General features: G+C 43.9%; 1 long non-coding RNA gene and 1 other non-coding gene across 2 annotated transcripts in view; one reads left to right on the forward strand and one right to left on the reverse strand.

The window, feature by feature from the left end:
- Positions 276-347, reverse strand: TRNAT-CGU. The gene has a single exon. It is a non-coding gene; the product is annotated as a tRNA-Thr (tRNA).
- Positions 512-20,375, forward strand: part of LOC110259929 — a 54,433-nt gene continuing 34,569 nt past the window's right edge. Inside the window, exons 1-2 of the long non-coding RNA XR_002342412.1 lie at positions 512-843; positions 1,126-1,221. This is a non-coding gene — a long non-coding RNA (uncharacterized LOC110259929). The remainder of the gene's footprint in view (positions 844-1,125; positions 1,222-20,375) is intronic.

A 20,375-nucleotide genomic window follows, 5' to 3' on the forward strand; every position in this document is an offset into this window, starting at 1 on the left:
AGGACAGCAGGGGACGCTGTCTGTAGGGAGCCAAATGCCCGCGGGGCCAACTTTGTGGCAGGCTCAGAATCACCGAGCTCGGACCACGCGGACTTTCACTTTCTGCTGGATGGGGAGTGTCTGAATCCAAAATGAGAGAAAACAGTTGGCCGGGTGGGCACCTAAACGCAAGGATCTGAATGTGAGATCCAGGACCTGTAGACCGTAACCGAGGTCGTCCGCAAAAAGAGGTCCTACCCCTAAAAAGTCTTCCACGAAATCGGAAGAAAGATGTGAGGCACGGACGGGGTTCGAACCCGTGATCTTCGGTTTACGAGACCGACGCCTTACCACTTGGCCACCGCGCCTGCGTTGCAATGGCGGCTTCGTAAGCCTCTATCCTGGCGTCGCTCCCGTGAGCCCGCCCGGCGGGCACGAGCGCGGGCGCGGGCGCAAGCGCGCCCGCCCGGCCCCGCCCCTTCACCGAGGCCCGCGGGGCGGGGCTCCAGCGTGCGCGCGCCGGCACTCCCCGCGGGCTCCAGGCAGCTTGGCTGGCGGGAAGGTCCTTTGGCCTCTCTGTGTTCGAATGCGGCCAGGGCGGCGTCCCGGGAGTCCCCACAGGAGCGGCGGGAGGAACTCTTCTGGAGCTCGGGAGCGGGCGGACGCTAGCTGACGTCTAAGAGCCCGGCTTCGAATCCCGGCTGGGTCGGAGCGACTCCACGACCTCGGAAGACCGGTCTTGGAGCCTCAGTTTCCCCACTAGGGCGGAGGAAAGGTGGCAGCTCCCTTACTAGCCCGACTCCCGGACCATCCACGGCTGCCCTGCACGGAGCAGACGCTCAACAAGCGTTGTTGAATGAAAGTGTAAGTTTTCTGGAATAAGAAGCCCAAATCGCCTCTTCCCCTAGATTGCCACCGTCGAGCCCCGGGACCAGCATCACACCTGGGAGCTGGTTAGAAAGGCAATTTCCCTGGCTCTCCCCACACCTGCCAAATTAGACCTGCTGGTGGAGCGGGCAGCCTGGGCTTTACGAAGCTCGGCAGGTGATGCTGATGCTCAGGAAAGTCAGAGCCCCCGATGCCCTAGACGGTTGATACTCATGTTCACATTTATATATTGAAACATGCCCCTTTATTTTTATTCAGATGAACTTCCGTGCACTTTGATGTTCCAGAATTAATGTATGGATGTGTTAACGAATACAATGGCTTGTAGTACATAATACGATATCATCACAACAGGTAACAGCATATATTATTTTAAAAATTGTTTCTCTTATACATTGATGTGATATTTTCTCATACGTTAATGTGATGTATTGCAATTTGGCGTCATAAATTATATATACTATGATATCATTATGCATGCGGAGGTTACCTTATTCTCTTTAAAAGCTACAAGGTTTCCCAGCCAGCGGCTGTATAACAATTGATTTAATCAATTTCTGGGAGTAAGGCTTGGGTTGTCCAGCTTTTTGTGCCTTTGCTGCCTGGTACCAGTGATGCTTGTAGGATGTAAGACAAATTAAGAATGTCCACAGCCCACCATTCAGATGTATAGGCAAATAGCAAATAGGAAACTTATAAATAACATGAAACTGGGTTCACCAAGTTGTTTTATTTATTTGTCTTGTCTTTTCAGGGCCGTACCTGCAGCATATGTAGGCTCCCAAGTTAGGGGTCCAATCAAGGCTGTAGCTGGTACGCCACAACCATAGCAACGCTGAATCCGAGCTGCAGACGCAGCCTACACCACAGGTCACCGCAACACCAGAGCCTTAACCCGCTGACTGGGCGAGGCCAGGGATCAAACCCACAACCTCATGGTTACTAGTAGGGTTTGTTAACCACTGAACCACGACGTGAACCCCAACGCCGTGTCGTTTTAAATGTCAAATTTGGGGCAAGGGACTGGAAAAGGGCTGACATTTACCCTCAGATAATGTGCCAGAGTGCTTGAGATCTACATGCAAACCTCACTGCAGCTCCTTAATTAAAAAAACGAAACAAAAAAAAAATCCCCCAAACCTGGGAGTGCCCGTCATGGCGCAACAGAAACGAATCTCACTAGCATCCATGAGGATGAGGGTTGAATCCCTGGCTTTGCTCAGTGGGTTGTGCATCCGGTGATACCGTGAGCTGTGGTGTAAGTCATGGAGGAGACGGGGATCCAGCTTTGCTATGACTGTGGTGTAGGCCTGCAGCTGCAGCTCCAATTTGACCCCTAGCCTGGGAATCTCCATATGCCGTGAGCGCGGCCCTAAAAAGCAGCAGAAGAAAAGAACTTTTTTCAGATTTAAAATATGTATTCCTGAGCATTGCTCACATATAGGTGAGGATAAAATTGGTTCCACTGTCCTCCTCTGGGGGGGCAGGGGTTCACTGAGATGTTGCCATTATTGAGCAGAAGTGATGGGGCTTATAAGAAGCAAAAATAAATTAGCAAATGAGAGACCATCCCATGGGCGCTGAGCCCGGAACTAACAGGTGGAATGGAAATCAGATTGTAACAGGTGCTTTTTTCAGCGTTGTCTTCTGAGGGGAGGGAGGGGACTGAATGGCAGAGGTGTATCTGTACCTTGATGGGCAGGTGGGATGCCCGAGGCAAGGAGGGGGTGTCTGGAGTGTTCTGAGGGAGGCTGGCCCTCCCACTTGCCTTAAAGTAGAGAACACAGGTGCTGGGCCTCTGACCCTGCTTCAGTCAGGGCCACAGATGCTGAACACCTGCCTGGAGAATCGGTCTCTCCTGGCCCCATCGGTAGGTCTTCCGGAAGTACCGGAGAGGAAACTAACATGTGGATTCCTCCAGGGTGACCTCCAGGTCCTCCTTGGCCGGTGCCCCCCAGCCGTGGTGCCAGCAGTCTTGGTGCTGAACTTCTAATAAACGCTTCCCCCGTGAAGCAGAAACTTTCAGTTTCTCAGTGATGAGGTGTTGTCCACTGTTCACCCTTAGGGAAGGGACTTAAACCCAGCCAGTGTTTGCTGTGCTCTTACAGGGTCCCTGGGGCAGGTGGGGGCCTTCCTTTGAGGAGCCTGGGCAGGTGATGTTTTAAGTGACAAAGTGTCAAAATTGATCTGGTGACAGGATGGAATCTTTTTTTCTCTTTTTCTTTTTAGGGCCCACCTGTGACTCATGGACGTTCCCCGGGCCAGGGATCGCATCTGAGTTGCAGCTGTCAGCCTACACCACAACCATGCCAGATCCAAGCCGTATCTGCCACCTACCCAACCTGCATCCTCACGGACACTGTTATCTGGCTCTTAAGCCGATGAGCCACTACGGGGACTTTGATGGAGTAATTTTGATCTTTTTGGTTCCTTTATGTAATTGAATTGCCTAGATCTGAAAAATTCGTAAGTGTCTGCATTTCTTACATATTGAAACTTTGTCACTTTTTTCCATTTTAGAAAAAAACCCACAGTTTTCAGTCTTTTATTTTCCTGCCCCCCTTTATTTCTCCATGCCTGTCCCCAGAGCAGGAATTCTTCATCTGGGGCCTCTTGCGCTCAAGACTAAGAAATCTGCGAATTCCCCCAAAATATATGTGAAGTGTGGATGTGTTTCTGGGAAAGAGAGGTCACAGTTTTTATCAGGTTTGCAGGAAGACTTACTGAAGGGCCTAGAAACCTCCAAACCTTTTGATCTCCACATCCCATGGTTCGTGATTCACCCAAAACCCACCCAGAAGCAGTGGGGTCTAAAGTGGATTAACCAGGGAGTTCCTGCTGTGGCACAAAGGGATCAGCCCCAGCATCGATGGTGCAGTGCAGGGGCGCAGGTTTGATCCCTGCGCCAGGCGCAGTGGTTTAAGGTTCCCTGCCCTGGGGAACTCCATAGACCGCCAGAGGCCACAACAGGAAAAGGAAAATACAGAACAACAACAACAACAAAACCCAGTTGAGAGTTTGCTTGAAAAAAATGAGGGCATCTCTGAGAAACTCTCTGCCTTCCAGGTGTGGCCGCACTCGGAGGGCTCCTCTGGCCTGGCTGCCCCCCACCTGCTGGCCGCTCCCTCTCCCCAGCCCTGGTGCTGTCACCCCCTGGCTTGGCCAGTGCTTGGAGAAACTCGTTTTCTTGCAGAAGAGGCAAACCCCTCCTCAGGCTTGGCTGTGGAGGTCACCTGAGGTGCTGACCGCAGGCTTTTTTCTCTGATAACCTAAATCAAAGCTTTGCCTGGAGAAAGCTCACTTAGCTACCCACAGCTCCCCTGCGAGGGCACTCAGGACTCCAGAGCCCGCAGCCCCCTTTCATTGCTTTATCTGATAAATTCAGCATTTTAGAGCAGCTGAGCACCTCGAATGTTTGGTGGGACCAAGCAGGTGATAGGAACCTGTGAACTGAAAGGGTGCAGGACACAGGGTAAGGGGCTGGGGGGCCAGGTGATGTGGCACCACTGCACACTCACTGGAACTGCCACATGTGAGTTCCAGTTCAGTCCCATCTTTCAAATCCTATCTTTTTATTTATGTATACAAACATTTGTATTGAAGTATAGTTGATTTACAATGTTGTGTTAGTTTCAGGTGAACAGCAAAGTGATTCAGTTATATCTGTCTCTCTATGCATATATGCTTTTTCAGATTCTTTTCCATTATAGGTTTTTACAAGATACTGAGTACAGTGTGCTGTGCTAGACAGTAGGTCCTTGTTGTTTATCTGCTTGATAGATAGTAGTGTGTATCTGGGTTTTTTTTTATTTTTATTTTTTGTCTTTTGTTTTTTTTAGGGCTGCACCCGCAGCATCTGAAGTTCCCTGGCTATGGGTTGAAACAGAGCTGCAGCTGCCAGCCTACACCACAGCCACAGCCACTCCACATCCAAGCTGTGTCTGCAACCTACACAACAGCTCACAGCAACTCTGGATCCTGAACCCACTGAGTGAGGCCAGGGATCGATCCCATGTCCTCATGGATCCTAGTCAGGTTCATTAACCACTGAGCCACGATGGGAACTCTGTGTATATGTTAATCCCCAATTCTAATTTATCCCTCCTCGTCACTCTCTGCTTTGGTAAGCATGGTTTGTTTTCTGTGTCTGTGAGTCTCTTTCTGTTTTGTAAACATGTTCATTTGTATCATTTTTTTCAGATTCTACATAGAAGCGATAGCATATGGTATTTGTCTTTCTCTTTCTGACTTATTATGAGAATTCTAGTTGCATCATGTTGCTGCAAATGACATTTTATTCTTTTTTATGGCTAAGTAATATTCCAATGTACATATGCAGCACATCTTTTTTTTTTCCCCCACTGTACAGCAAGGGGATCAAGTTATCCTTACATGTATACATTACAATTACATTTTTCCCCCCACCCTTTGTTCTGTTGCACATGAGTATCTAGACAAAGTTCTCAATGCTAATCAGCAGGATCTCCTTGTAAATCTATTCTAAGTTGTGTCTGATAAGCCCATCAGGCAGCCACAAGTCTTTTCTCCAAGTCCATGATCTGAGGAGGTATTCATTTGTGCTGGATATTAGATTCCAGTTATAAGTGATATCATATGGTATTTGTCTTTGTCTTTCTGGCTCTTTTCACTCAGTATGAGATTCTCTAGTTCCATCCATGTTGCTGCAAATGGCATTAGGTCATTCTTTTTTATGGCTGAGTAGTATTCTATTGTATATATATACCACATCTTCTGAATCCAATCATCTGTTGATGGACATTTAGGTTGTTTCCATGTCCTGGCTATTGTGAATAGTGCTGCTATGAACATGCGGGTGCATGTGTCTCTTTTAAGTAGAGTTTTGTCCGATAGATGCCCAAGAGTGGGATTGCAGGGTCATATGGAAGTTCTATGCATAGATTTCTAAGGTATCTCCAAACTGTTCTCCATAGTGGCTGTACCAGTTTACATTCTCACCAACAGTGCAGGAGGGTTCCCTTTTCTCCACAGCCCCTCCAGCACTTGTTATTTGTGGATTTATGAATGATGGCCATTCTGACTGGTATGAGGTGGTATTTCATGGTAGTTTTGATCTGCATTTCTCTTATAATCAGCGATGTGAGCATTTTTTCATGTGTTTGTTGGCCATCTGTATATCTTCTTTGGAGAATGTCTATTCAGGTCTTTTGCCCATTTTTCCATTGATTGATTGGCTTTTTTGCTGTTGGGTTGTATAAGTTGTTTATATATTCTAGAGATTAAGCCCTTGTCGTTGCATCATTTGAAACTATTTTCTCCCATTCTGTAAGTTGTCTTTTTGTTTTCTTTTGGTTTCCTTTGCTGTGCAAAAGCTTTTCAGTTTGATGAGGTCCCATGGGTTTATTTTCCTCTAATTTCTATTGCTTTGGGAGACTGACCTGAGAAAATATTCATGAGTTGATGTCAGAGAGTGTTTTGCCTATGTTTTCTTCTAGGAGTTTGATGGTGTCCTGTCTTATATTTAAGTCTTTCAGCCATTTTGAGTTTATTTTTGTGCATGGTGTGAGGGTGTGTTCTAGTTTCCTTGCTTTGCATGCAGCTGTTCAGGTTTCCCAGCAATGCTTGCTGAATAGACTTTCTTTTTCCCATTTTATGTTCTTGCCTCCCTTGTCAAAGATTAATTGACCATAGGTGTCAGGGTTTATTTCCGACTCTCTATTCTGTTCCATTGGTCGGTCTGTCTGTTTTGATCCCAGTATCACACTGTTTTGATGACTGTGGCTTTGTAGTATTTCTTGAAGTCTGGGAGAGTTATGCCTCCTGCTTTGCACCACATCTTCTTAATCCATTCCTCTGTCAATGGACATTTAGGTTGTTTCTATGTCTTGGCTATTGTGAACAGTGCTGCAGTGAACATGTCTTTTGGAATTATAGTTTTGTCTGCATATATGCCAGGAGTGAGACTGCTGAATCACATGGTAGTTCTGTATGTAGTTTTCTGAGGAACCTCCGTACTGTTTTCCATAGTGGTTGTACCAATTTACATTCCCACCAACAGTGCAGGAGGGTTCCCTTTTCTCCACACCCTCTCCAGCATGTGTTATTTGTAGATTTATTAACGATGGCTATTCCGACTGGTGTAAAGTGGTACCTCGTTGTGGTTTTGATTTGCATTTCTCTAATATCAGTGATGTGGAACATTTTTTCATGTGTTTGTTGACCATGTATATCTTCTTTGGAGAAATGTCTGTTTAGGTCTTCTGCCCATTTTTTGATTGGGTCATTTGTTTTGTTGTTTTTGAGTTGTATGAGGTGTTTGTATATTTTGGAGATTAAGCCCTTGTCAGTTGTATGGTTTAACTATTTTCTCTCATTCTGTAAGTTGCCTTTTCAGGTTTTTTCCTTTTTTTTTTTTTTTCTTTTTTAGGGCCACACTCTCAGGATATGGAGGTTCCCAGGTTAGGGGTCAAATCAGAGCTGTAGCTGCAGGCCTACACCATAGCCACAGCAACTCCATATCCAAGCTGTGTCTGCAGCCTACAGCTCATGGCAACATCAGATCCTTAACCCACTGAGCAAAGCCAGGGATCGAACCTGCATCCTCATGGATCCTAAAGTCAGATCCGTTTTCACTCTGCCACAATGGGAACGCCCCTTCTTTTTTTTTAAATGGTATCCTTTGTTGTGCAAAATCTCGTAAGTTTGATTAGGTCCCATTTGTTTATTTTTGATTTTATTTCTGTTGCTTTGGGAGACTGACCTAAGAAAACATTTGTGTGGTTGATTCAGAGAATGTTTACCTATGTTCTCGTCTAGTTTTCTGGTGTCATGTCTTATGTTTAAGTCTTTAAGCCATTTCGATTTCTTTTTGTACATTATCGAAGTGCAAAAATTTGAAATTTTATGAAGTTTTAAATTAACGAAGTCCAATTTATCAATGTTTTTCTTTCACGCTTCATGCTTTTTGTGTCCTATATAAAAAAATCTTTGTCTACCTAGGTTGCAGGGTTTTCTCCTAGAATTTTTATCGTTTAGCTTTTATGTTTTAGGTCTATGATTCATTTTGAGTCAATTGTTGTGTATGGTGTGAGATTGGGCTTGATGCCCATTTTTTTCACATACCCAGCACCACTTGTTGAAACAATTCTACTTGCTCTGTGCAATTGCTATGGTACCTTTGATAAAATTTAATTGGCTGTATACGTGTGTGGTCTGTTCCTAGAGTTTGTGTGGTATTCTGTTAATCTACATAGGTATCTTTATGCCAATTACCCTGTAGTCTTTGATTGTATTTTTTCTTTTTTGTCTTTTTAGGGCCGCACCCTTGGCATATGGGGGTTCCCAGGCTAGGGGTCCAATCTGAGCTGTAGCTGCTGGCCTATGCCACAGCAACGTGGGATCCGAGGTGCAGCTGCAACCTACACCACAGCTCACGACAACACTGTATCCTTAACCCACTCAGCTAGCACATGGATCGAACCCGAGTCCTCATAGATGCTAGTCAGGTTCGTTAACCACTGAGCCACGATGGGAACTCCAAGTCTTTGATTGTATTTTATGAGGAGTACTGAAATCAAACATTATAAATCCTCCAACTTTGTTCTTCTTTTACAAAATTGTTTTATCTATTCTAGTCTTTTATTTCCATGTGATATTCTATGTAATTTTCCGAATCAGCTCATCAGTTTCTTCAAAAGGCTGCTGGGATGTTACTGGGATTACAATTGAATTTGGGGAAAATTGATGTCTTAGCACTAGTGAGTCCCTCCACCCATGAGTATTTCAGTTGTTTGTTGCTGGTGCCTCTGAGTCTTGGATTCTACGTTTATTTTGCTGGCATTTCATTGTGTGAGTTTCCTGTGATTTTCAGCAGAAGAGTAGCTAGAATGTTTGTGGTATCTGTGTTTCCCTTCTTTTGGCTCCATCCAAGCTTGAGTCCTGGCCACAGGTGGGTGGTGTGCAGGATTTTTCAGAACATAGCAAGCTGAGGACAGAAGCAGGGAGTGTTGCCTGTGTAACCTGGGAAATTCAGAGGCAAAGGCCTTCTAGCTTGAAAGAGACGCAGTGGTTGTTTCAACTCCCTTTCACAAATAATGCTAACCATATACAAAATGGTACAGAGATGAATTCTGCTGGAAAATTACAGCTGAATGGAAGGCTCTGGTATCACCTCATCAAATCAACCTTAGCCCCTCTAACCTTGGAAGATTATGTTTCAATTGATTCATTCCAGAACCAGAATGAGATCAAGTTGGCAGCTATGAATAATAAAAAAAGTTCTATTCTTCCTTTTTTCTCCGTTTTATTTTTCAGATATGCTCTAAAAAGGTCAACCAGATTATCTGAGGCACTAACATTAGCGGGCAGAGTTGACAACGCTTTTATAGATATTAAAAGCAGGCGACAGTTACAGAATAATTTGTTCTGCACTCAGCAGGGGATTCTTCCCCTCCCAGCCCTCATTCCCCTCCTCCCACTCCTCTTCCCCTAAGAGGTGACCACTCTTAGGAGTTTATTTGGGATCATCTCCTATATTTTTCTTCATTCTTGTGTTGACAGGTGTTTATACATAGGAAATGTAGTGGGTTTTTTGGGGGAAGTTCCCACTTTTACAAATGGTATCATATGGTACATTTTCAAATTTTATTTTTATTTTTTGGCTGCCCTGCAGCATGTGGAGTTCCCTGGCCAGGGATCAGATCCGAGCTGCAGGATCCTTAACCCACTGTGCTGGGCTTGGGATCAAACCTGCATCCTGGGGCTCCAGAGATGCCACTGATTCCATTGTGCCAACTCCTGTATATGGTTTTTAAACATTTTATTTTTTAAACTCTACAAAGCATGGAGGTCTAACCATGTCATTCCTTGTGGCTTTAGCTCACTCCTTTTATTTTTATTTTTATTTTTGTCTTTTTAGGGCTGCATCCACGACATATGGAGGTTCCTGGGCTAGGGGTCAAAGCACCAGATCCGAGCTGTGTCTGCGACATACACCACAGCTCATGGCAACACCAGATCCTTAACCCACTGAGTGAGGCCAGGGATCGAACCTGCGTCTTCATGGGTGCTAGCCAGATTCGTTAACCACTGAGCCACAATGGGAACTCCTTTTTTAATTTTTTCTTTTTGGCTCTCCCCGTGGGATATGGAAATTCCTGGGCCAGGGATGGAATCCAAGCTGGAGCTGTGACCTATACCATAGCTTTAGTAACAGCTGATCCTTAACCTGCTGTGCCAGGCTGGGGATCCAACCTGTGCCTCCAGACATAAGCCAGATCATTAACCCACTGTGTCACAGCAGGAACTCTAGCTCATTGCTCTTAACTGCTGTGTGCTAGTCCACCGGGCACTGCAGCACAGTTTTAATAAATCCCCTATTGCTGGCCACCTGCTCTTGCATCTTTGCATATGGCTCCCTGTGCACACTTTAGCATAGATGTCAGGGTCATTGCTTTCCTAGGATAACTTTCTGTCGTATTGTAGCAGCCTTAAGCAAACAGTTCTACAAGTGTCTGCTTGCTGGTGAGTGAGTCCGCCCTCCGTGTCACTGGGCTAGAGTGGTGGCATTTGCTCTTGCTTGAGTCTCTCATTTTCAACTGATTGATTGATTGGTCTTTTTAGGGCCATACCCGTAGCATATGGAAGTTCCTAGGCTAGGGGTCAAATGGGAGCTATAACTGCCGACCTACACCACAGCTCACGGCAACACAGGATCCTTAACCCACTGAGCGAGGCCAGGGATCAAACCTGTGTCCTCACGCATACTAGTTGCGTCTGTCACCGCTGAGCCACAGTGGGACCTCCTCTCATTTCCAATTTTGTTTGGAGTTGGTTGGGAGGAGGCAGAAAAAATTGGCCACATACTTTGTGTGATTTCCTGGCTGATGTGTTATGGCTGAGTATGTAGGTGTCACACCAAACGAGTTCCTTTGGTTTTCAGTATTATGAGCTGGGAAGAAACATGATGTAAATGTCCTAAATGGCTTCCTTCATGTATACTGAAGCGCTCTTTTTCTTTCTTTCTTTCTTTTTTTTTTTTTTTTTTTTTTTGTCTTTTTGTCTTCTCCAGGGCTGCACCTGAGACATATGAAGGCTCCCAGGCCAGGGGTCCAATTGGAGCCGCAGCTGCAGGCCCACGCCACAGCCACAGCAACAGATCCAAGCCGAGTCCTCGACCCACACCACAGCTCAGGGCGATGCCGGATCCTTAACACACTGAGCGAGGCCAGGGATCGAACCCGCAACCTCATGGTTCCTAGTCGGATTCGATAACCTCTGCACCACAATGGGAACTCCTGTTGCCACTTTTTGTTAAGCAGTACCAGCATCTCACGTGAATGTTGTGTGGTGTGTGTTTCTTAGGACTGCAAAGGATTATTTATTTCCCTTTTGGGTCATTCATCTTATATTTCAAAAACTTAAAACCCTTTCTCATTAACTGGAAAGTCATATTGATAGGTAAGACAGGCAGATAGATGGAGGTTGACCTTTTTCTAGGCCTTATATTTTAAGATCACTGTTATATAAGTGATCCTAAACCCTTGATCTAATGGGTTTCAATTTTTTTTTTTTTAAGCTAATGAGACGCTTTGGTGAATTTATGCTTGTTACTGGGGCATCTTCCACAGACACTGCCCCCCTTTTAAAAGCTAGGAGTCAAAGCAGTATAGACATGGTTAAAGATGAAAGATCCGTGATGAAGTTAAAAGTAACTCTTTAAAAATGTCACCTCCCATCATCAGACTCCAATTATCCTATGCTCAACTTTCCGCGTGGGAGGTGATTATTCCCAGGGATGTTCTTGGCAAGTTGAAAAGATAAATGGGTGGAAGCAAGTGAGAGCAAATGTGATAAATTTACTCACAGAGCAGAACGTACCTTTTGCACGTTCCCCTCGTGTCTCTGCTGCTGGGCTGTATGACCAAGTGGGTAAAACGTGGGTGGAAAAATGTCCGACATGAAAGGTGGTCTTTCCCCTGTTCCATTATGGACACATTCGAATTGCTTATAAGACTTTTTGGGAAACATTCTGTTGTTCTGTCTCATTTCATGGATCTTAAAAGTCTGTCACTGGAGTTCCTGCGATGGTGCAGTGGGTTGAGAATCCACCTGCAGTGGCTCAGGCCACTGCTGAGGTGCAGGTTCCATCCCTGGTACAGTGGGTTAAGGATCCTGCGTTGCCACAGCTGTGGCGTAGGTCACAGCTGCGGCTCAGATTCTGTCCCTCTCAAGGGGACTTCCCTATGCCATGCGTGTGGCACAAACAAACAAACATGGAAATGCTATAAAACTGGGTTGTGATGATTGTTGTACAACTATAAATGTAATAAAATTCGTTGAGTGAAACAAACAAACCAAAGAACCTGTGCCTGTGTTTTCTCGTGATGCTTTCTGTCTCTGTAGCTGCTCCTGGATGCCAGCTAGAGGCTCTGGCAGTGGAAACGGTTTCTTTGGGGTTTACCTTTGCACATTGGCCAGTCGGTGCGGTATACTTGTGAGTGCTGTCTAATCCTATGCCAGCTCTAAAAATAACACCAAGGGAAACTCTTTGGAGAAGTTTAAACATCTAGACCTCCGCTTATCTCAAAAGCCACTAATAAAAGTTCCATTCAGATAAAAAACACCTGGTGGCTTTTTTTTTGGAATTGGGGTTTAGACTTTGGTTTTTTGGTTGTTTCTTGCTCTTTTGTAATTCATCCTGCTCCCCGCCCCCCGCCCCCAACAACCATTCCGCTTTATGTCACCGTATGTTAGTCTTGCATATCCTAGAGTTTTATCTAAGTGGGCTCAAACAGTATGTATTCTTTTTTTTTTTTTTTTTTTTGTCTTTTGTCTTTTGCTGTTGTTGTTGTTGTTGCTATTTCTTGGGCCGCTCCCGCGGCATATGGAGGTTCCCAGGCTAGGGGTCTAATCGGAGCTGTAGCCACCAGCCTACGCCAGAGCCACAGCAACGCGGGATCCGAGCCGCGTCTGCAACCTACACCACAGCTCACGGCAACGCCGGATCGTTAACCCACTGAGCAAGGGCAGGGACCGAACCCGCAACCTCATGGTTCCTAGTCGGATTCGTTAACCACTGCGCCACGACGGGAACTCCAACAGTATGTATTCTTTCCCCAACTTTTTAAAAATTTTTTTTGCTTTTTAGGCCTGCACCTGTGACATACTGGAAGCTCCCAGGCTAGGGGTCGAATCAGCTGACTTGGTTCATGCAGCCTGATTAATATCAAAACCCATCTGCGTCGTACGTTATTGTGAACCAAGAAATCTGTTCCTTGTTGCTGATGAGCGGCCTGGACAGTTGGGTTGCTGCCAGCTGTTCTAAATAAAGGACCTTTGAAAGGACATAAAAAAGCTTTCCTTCCTCTTGGGCGAATATATATTTTTAGGAAACTGTTTTCCTGAGTGGTTGTGCCATTTTCCAGCCCCATCAGCGGCGCTGGAGAGTTCCAGTTCCTCCATGTCCTCATCAGCACTCGGTATGGTCAGGTTTGTTAATTTAAGGTAGCCATTCTGACAGGTGTGCAGTGGTATCTCATTGTGTTTCTTCTTCTTTTTTTTCAAACTCGATGAATTTTATTATATTTATAGATGTATGGCTATCATCCCAACTCAGTTTTAAAACATTTTTGTCCCAAACTCACGGCCCATCCCTACCCCCGCTCCCCCGCAAGCTGTCTCCTTTGGTAACCATAAGTTCTTTCAAAGTCTGTGAGTCAGTCTCTGTTTTGCAAATAAGGTCATGGCATCCTTTTTTTAGATTCCACGTATAAGTGATAGGCATTTCTCTAATGACCATTGAAGCTGAGCATTTTTTCATGTGTTCATGTGTGTATTTACTATTCATCTGTCTTTGGAGATGTGTCAGTTCATATTTCTTATGCATTTTTATTGGGTTGTATTTATTATTGCATTTTGAAGGCCCTTGATGTACTCTGGATACAAATACTTTAGCAGGTACATAATTTGCAATTATTTTCTTCCAGTCTCTGACTCTTTTCCTTCTCTTAACAGTGTCCTTTTAAGAGCAGAAGTTTTAAATTTTGACAAAATCCAGTTTATCTCTTTGTGCCCCTATGCATCACACTTTTCTGGTTATACCTAAGAAACTTTGCCAAACTCAGAGTTAAAGTATTTTTTTCCCCTACACTTTCTGCTGGAATTTCTTTTCTTTTTGCTTTTTAGGGCTGCACCTGCAGCATATGGAGGTTCCCAGGCTAATGGTCGAATCGGAGCTACAGCTGCCGGCCTACACCACAGCCACAGCAACATGGGATCCGAGCCGTGTCTGCAGCCTACATCACAGGTCAAGGCAATGCTGGATCCTTAACCCACTGAGGGAGGCTAGGGATTGAACCCACAGCCTAATGGTTCCTAGTCAGATTTGTTTCCACTGCCCCACAATGGGAACTCCTTGTTTAGAAATTTTATTTTTTGGAGTTCCCGTCATGGCTCAGTGGTTAACAAATCCGACTAGGAACTGTGAGGTTGAGGGTTCAATCCCTGCCCTTGCTCAATGGGTTAAGGATCCGGCATTGCCGTGAGCTGTGGTGTAGGTCTCAGACATGGCTCGGATCCCACGTTGCTGTGGCTCTGGTGTAGGCTGGTGGCTACAGCTCCGATGAGACCCCTAGCCTGGAAACCTCCATATGCCACGGGAGCGGCCCTAGAAAAGACCAAAAAAAAAAAAAGGAAAAGAAATTTTATTTTATTTTTTGCTTTTTAGGGCCACACCCATGGCATATGGAGGTTCCCATTCTAGGGGTCTAATCAGAGCTACAGCTGCTGGTCTACACCACAGCCACAGCCACGCCATATCTGAGCCATGTCTGCGACCTACACCACAGCTCATGGCAACACCAGATCCTTAACCCACTGAGTGAGGCCAGGTATCGAACCTGCAACCTCATGGTTCCTAGTCAGATTCATTTCCCCTGCGCCACGATGGGAACTCCCTAGAAATTTTATAATTGGAGATTTTACATTTAGGTCTATGACCCATTTAGTTAAATTTGTGTATAACATGGGTTGGGAGTGGAAGTTTGCTTTTTTGTACATAGATGTCAAATTGTTCCAATGTCTTTTGTTGAAAAGACCATCCTTTCCTCCCTGAATTGTCTTTATACCCTTGTTGAAAATCAGTTGTCCACATATGTGTGGGTCTGCTTCTGGGCTCTGTTTTGTCGCATTGATCTATTAGTTTATTTTTACACCAGTTCCACACTGTCTTAATTAATGTAGCTTTATAACAAGTCTTGAAATCAGGTAGTGTTCATATTCCAACTTGTCCTTCTTTTGACTGTTCCTAATTCCTTTACATTTCCTCATGAATTTTAGAATCTGGTAATCATTTATAAAAGAAGCATTAAGCTTCAGAGTCCTTTAAGAGTTTTGTTTCTGTTTTTTTTTTTTTTTTCTTGTTTTTTATAGCCACACCTGTGGCTCATGGAAGTTCCCAGACTAGGGGTTGAATTGGAGCTGCAGCTGCAGGCCTACGCCACGGCCACAGCAACACCAGATCCAAGCTGCGTCTGTGACTCAATGCCCTAGCTTGCAGCAATGCCAGATCTTTAACCTGCTGAGTGAGGCCAAGGATTTGAACCTGCAAGCTCATGGACACTATGTCAGGTTCTTAACCCACTGAGCTACAACGGGAACTTCTCCTTTAGGAGTTTGTCATCTTGCATTTATGTCTTTAATCCATTTGGAGTTTATTTTTGAATATGATGTTAGAGAATGTTCTTATTTCATTCTTTTACATGTGGCTGTCCAGTTTTCCTAGTGTCACATAGTGAAGAAACTGTCTTTTCACCATTGTATATTCTTGCCTCTTTGTTATAGATTAGTTGGTGATAGATGCATGGGTTTATTTCTGGGCTTTCTTTGCTGTTCCATTGATCTGTTTCTGTTTTTGTGCCAGTATCATACTGTTTTGGTGACTGTAGCTTTGCAGTATAGTCTTAAGCCAGGGAGCCTGATTCCTTCTGCTTAGTTTTTCTTTCTCAAGATTGCTTTGGCTATTTAGGGTCTTTTGTGTATCCCTACAAAGTTAAAAAATTTTTTTTCTAGTTCTGTGAAAAATGCCACTGATATTTTTATTTTTTTGTCTTTTTGCCATTTCTTGGGCCGCTCCCATGGCATATGAAGGTTCCCAGGCTAGGGGTCTAATCGGAGCTGTAGCTGCCAGCCTACACCAGAGCCAGAGCAATGTAGGATTTGAGCCGCGTCTGCGACCTACACCACAGCTCACGGCAATGCCGGATCGTTAACCCACTGAGCAAGGGCAGGGATCAAACCCGCAACCTCATGGTTCCTAGTCAGATTCGTTAACCACTGTGCCACGATGGGAACTCCATCCACTGATATTTTTATAGGGGTTTTCTTGAATCTGTAGATTGCCTTGGGTAGTATAGTCATTTTGACAACACTGATTCTTCCAACCCAAGAACATGGTAGATCTTTCCATCTGTTTGTGTCACTTTCAGTTTCTTTGAGCAGCATCTTACAGTTTCCAGAGTACAGGTGTTTTGCCTCCTTAGGTAGGTTTATTCCTAGATGTTTTATTTTTTTTGAATGTGATGGTGAATGTGATTGTTTTCTTAATGTCTCTTTCTTATCTTTCATTTTTAGTGTATAGAAATGTGAGAGATTTCTGTCTATTTTGTGTCTTGCCACTTTACCATATGCATTGATGAGCTGTATTAGTTTTCTGATAACATCTTAAGGATTTTCTATGTATGGTATCATCTGCAAACAGTGACAGTTTTACTTCTTTTCCAATTTGGTTTCCTTTTATTTCTTTTTCTTCTCTGATTGCCATAGCTAGGACTTCCGAAACTATGTTGAATAAAAATAGTGACATCCTTGTTTCTGATCTTAATGGAAATGCTTTCAGCCTTTCACCATTGAGAATGATGTTAGCTTTGGATTTGTCATGTATGGCCTTTATTATGTTGAGGTAGTTTCCCTCTATGCCCACTTTCTGCAGGGTTTTTATAATAAATGGGTGCTAAATTTTGTTATTTTCCCACATCTTTTGAGATGATCATATAGTTTGTATTCTTCAGTTTGTTAATGTGGTGTATCACACTGAGTGATTTGTGGAATATTGAAAAATTCTTGTGGAGTTCCCATCATGGCTCAGGAGTAACAAACTTGACTAGTACCCATGAGGATGCTGGTTTGATCCCTAGCCTTGCTCAGTGGGTTAAGGATCCAGTGTTGCCATGAGCTGTGGTACAGATCACAGATGTGACTTGGATCCTGTGTTGCTGTGGCTGTGGTGTAGGCCGGCAGCTTCAGCTCCAATTGGACCCTAGCCTGGAAACTTCCATATGCTGCAAGTACAGCCCTAAAAAAAAAGCAAAAAAAAAAAAAAAAAAGAAAAAGAGGAAGAAGAAAAATCCTTGCATCTCTGGGATAAACCCCACTTGGTCATGATGCATCATCCTTTTATTATATTGTTGGATTTCGTTTGCTAGTGGTTTTTTTGTTTTGTTTTGTTTTGCTTTTCAGGGCTGCACTTGTGGTGTATGGAGGTTCCCAGGCTAGGCATCCAATTGGAGCTACAGCTGCTGGCCTACACCACAGCTACAGCAGTGCTGGTTCTGAGCCGCGTTTGTGACCCACACCTCAGCTCAGGGCAACGCCGGACTCCCAACCCACTGAGCAAAGCCAGGGATCGAACCTGCAACCTCATGGTTCCTAATCAGATTTGTTTCTGCTGCACCACAATGGGAATGTTTGCTAGTGTTTTGTTGAGGATTTTTGTATCTATATTCATCAGTGATATTGGCCTTTAATTTTTCTTTTTCTTTTTTTTTTTTTTGTGGTATCTTTGTCTGGTTTTGGTGTCAGGGTGATGGTGGACTCATAGGATGAGTTTGGGAGTGTTCCTTCCTTTACAACCTTTTTGAAGAGTTTCAGAAGGATAGGTGTTAACTCTTCTCTAAACGTTTGATAGAATTTGCCTGTGAAACCATCTGTTCCTGGACTTTTGTATTTTGAAAGTTTTAAAATCATAGTTCGAACTTCAGTAACTTGGGATTGGTCTGTTCGTAGTTTTTATTTCTTCCTTGGTCAGTGTTTGTTTATTTCTTCTAAGAAGTCCATTTTATTGGCATCTATTTTCTTGTACTTTCTTATGATCCTTTGTATGTGTGTGGTATCAGTTGTAACTTCTTTTTTCATTTCTAATTGTATTGATTGGAGCCCTCTCCCCCCCACCTCCTTTATCTGGTGAGTCTGGCTAAGGGTTTATCAATTTTGTTGATCTTTTCAAAGAACCAGCTTTTAGTTTTGTTGATCTTTTCCATTGTTTTCTTTGTCTCAATTTCATTCATTTCTGCTCCAATCTTTCTGATTTTTTTTTCCTTCTACTAACTTTGGGTTTGATTTGTTCTTCTTTCTCTAGTTGCTTCAGGTGTAAAATTAGGTTGTTTGAGATTTTTCTTGTTTCCTGAGCTAGGCCGTATTACTATACACTTCCCTCTTAGAACTGCTTTTGCAGTGTTCCATAGGTTTTGGATGCTTGTGTGTCCTTTTTCTTTTGTCTCTAGGTGTTGTGATGTTTCTTCTTTGATTTCTTCCTGATCCATTGGTTGTTTAATAGCATATCGCTTAATCCCCACATGCTTGTGCCTTTTGCAGTTTCTTCTTTTAGTTGATTTCTGATCTCATAGCATTGTGGTTGGAAAAGATGCTTAATATGATTTCCATTTTCTTAAATGTACCAAAGCTTGATTTGCGGCCCAGAATGTGGTCTGTCCTTGAGAAAGTTCCATGTGCATCTGAGAAGAATGTATATTCTGCTGCTTTCAGATGGAATGTTCTATAGATATCAACTAAGTCCATCTGGTCTAATGCGTCATTTAAGGCCTGTGTTTCCTTATTGATTTCTGTCTAGACGATCTGTCCGTTGCTGTAAGTGGGGTAGTAAAGTCCTGCGTTATTGTTGACTTCTTTTATGGCTGTTAGCCGTTGCCTTGTATTTTAAGGTGCTCCTATGTTGGGTGCATATATATTTTACAACTGTTATATCTTCTTCTTGGATGGATCCTTTGGTCATTATATAGTGTCCTTCTTTGTCTCCTGTAGCCTTCTTTACTTTTTTTTTTTGTCTTTTTGTCTTTTCGAGGGCCACTCCCGAGGCATACAGAGGTTCCCAGGCTAGAGGTCCAATCAGAGCTGTCGCCACCAGCCTACACCACAGCCACAGCAACGCGGAATCCAAGCCACGTCTGCAACCTACACCATAGCTCACGGCAACGCCGGATCGTTAACCACTGAGCAAGGGCAGGGACCGAACCCGCAACCTCATGGTTCCTAGTCGGATTCGTTAACCACTGCGCCACGACGGGAACTCCACCTTCTTTACTTTAATACCTATTTTAATGTCTATTGCTACTCTGGCTTTCTTGTAATATCCATTTTCCTGGAATAGCTTTTTCTCTCCTCTCATTTTTAATCTGTACATGCCCCTAGATGTGAAGTGGGTCTCTTGTAGATGGCATATACACAGGTCTTGGTTTTGTATCCATTCAGCCAGGCTATGTCTTTTGGTCATGCATTTATTAAATTTGCCTATACGGTGATTATTGATATGTCTGTTTTTATTGCCATTTTGTTAATTCTTTGGGTTTGCTTTTGTTGATGTCTTTCCTTCCTCTTTGTTCTCTTCTCTTGTGGTTTGATGACTATCTTTAGTGTTGTGGTGGGGTTGCTTTTTCTTATTTGTGTGTGTACTCTATTATAGGTTTTGGTATAGCCGTCTCTCTGTATACAAGATTAAGTTGCTGGTCTCCTAATTTCAAATGCCTCTCCAGTATGCTGCAGGCATCCTCTCCTCTCCTCCCATCTGTTGGTTTTAATATCATATTTGTGTGTGGATGATTTCCTACCTTTCTTTATTTTTGCCTTTACCAGTGAGCCTTCTCATGTGTAATTTTCTTGGTCCTAGTTGTGGCCTTTTCTGCCTAGAGTAGTTCCTTTAGCGTTTGTCATAAAGCTGGTTTGGTGGTGCTGAACCCTTTTAGTTTTTGCTTGTCTGTAAAGCTTTTTATTTCTCTGTCAAATCTGAATGAGAGCCTTGCTGGGTAGAGTATTCTTGGTTTTAAGTTTTTCCCTATCATCACTTTAAGTATATCGTGCCACTCCCTTCTGGCCTGTTAAGTTTCTGCTGAAAAATCAGCCGATAACCTTATGGGGGGGGGGCTCCCTTGTATAATATGTGTTGCTTTTCCTTAATTGCTTTTTGCATTTTCTCTGTCTTTAATTTTGGTCAGTTTGATGAATATGGTGTCTCGGGATGTTCTTTCTTGGGTTAATCCTCTATGGGACCCAGTGTGGTTCCTGGACTTGAATTAATTCGTGTTTCCTTTCTCATGTTAGGGAAGTTTTTGGCTATTAAATCTCCTCACATATTTTCTCAGGCCCTTTTCCTCTCTCTTCCTTTTGGGGCATCCATAATGTGAATGTTGGTGCTTTTAATGTTGTCCCAGGGGTCTCTCCGACTGTCCTCATTTCTTTTC

Source organism: Sus scrofa, chromosome 3, assembly GCF_000003025.6.
Source record: "Sus scrofa isolate TJ Tabasco breed Duroc chromosome 3, Sscrofa11.1, whole genome shotgun sequence".
Lineage (NCBI taxonomy): Eukaryota > Metazoa > Chordata > Mammalia > Artiodactyla > Suidae > Sus > Sus scrofa.